Source organism: Gekko japonicus, unplaced genomic scaffold (genome assembly GCF_001447785.1).
Source record: "Gekko japonicus isolate JY-2015 unplaced genomic scaffold, Gekko_japonicus_V1.1 scaffold3623, whole genome shotgun sequence".
NCBI classification, from domain to species: domain Eukaryota; kingdom Metazoa; phylum Chordata; class Lepidosauria; order Squamata; family Gekkonidae; genus Gekko; species Gekko japonicus.
The window spans coordinates 28,947-30,179 of record NW_015176085.1 but is presented as its reverse complement, the minus strand read 5'-3'; positions in this window follow the sequence as shown (position 1 = coordinate 30,179).

Genomic DNA, 1,233 nt, shown 5'->3' with positions numbered 1-1,233 from the left:
TTTGACTCTCGAAAGCTGATGCTCCAAAAATCTTGTTGGTCTTCCAGGTGCCACTGGACTTGAATCTCGCTGTTCCACTGGAGACCAATATGGCTGAAACTCAGTAATGAAAACTTTCCTTTAACAGACGGGCTTATGTTGTCATAGATTCATAGAGTTGGAAGGGACCTCCGGGGTCATCTAGTCCAACCCCCTGCACAATGCAGGAAATTCACAAATAGCTCCCCCCACACACCCGCAGTGACCGCTGTCCCACGCCCAGAAGATGGCAAAAATCCTCCAGGATCCGTGGCCAAACTGGCCCAGAGAAAAATGGTTTCCTGACCCCAAAGGGACGATCAGCATTTCCCTGGGCGTGTAAGAAAGGGCCACAGCAACTTCTTGCATGGAAAATTACACGAACTCATGTAGCTACATATGCACACCAGAGACAAACACCTTTGCTTAAAACAATACGTACTTGACTCAATTTGTGCTTCATTCCCAGCCATGCACTCAGTGGGAAGGAATACTTACTGCCCAGACTAAACTTGACTTGACTTGACTAAACCTCCACATTCACAGGCAGTCAGCCTGAGTCCCAGAGCCAGGAAGTGGCATTAGGAAAAGGCCTCGGCCTCTATGCCCTGTTTGTGGGCCCTCCAGAGGAACTGGCTGGCCCCTGTGTGAGACAGGAGGGCTGGACTAGATGGATCCTCACTGGTTTGATCCAGCAGGGCTCTTCTGAGGTTCTTCTCAGGGGAAGGCCTTGGCCTCTCTGCCCTGTTGTTGGCCCTCCAGAGGAACTGGTCGGCCCCTGTGTGAGACGGGAAGCTGGACTGGATGGACCCTCCCTGGTCTGACCCAGCAGGGCTCTTCTGAGGTTCTTCTCAGGGGAAGGCCTCGGCCTCTCTGCCCTGTTGTCGGCCCTCCGGAGGAACTGGTTGGCCCCTGTGTGAGGCAGGAGGCTGGACTAGATGGACCCTCACTGGTCTGATCCAGCAGGGCTCTTCTGAGGTTCTTCTCAGGGGAAGGCCTCGGCCTCTCCGCCCTGTTGTCGGCCCTCCAGAGGAACTGGTTGGCCCCTGTGTGAGGCAGGAGGCTGGACTAGATGGACCCTCACTGGTCTGATCCAGCAGGGCTCTTCTGAGGTTCTTCTCAGGGGAAGGCCTCGGCCTCTCTGCCCTGTTGTTGCCCCTCCAGAGGAATTGGTTGGCCCCTGTGTGAGGCAGGAGGCTGGACTAGATGGACCCT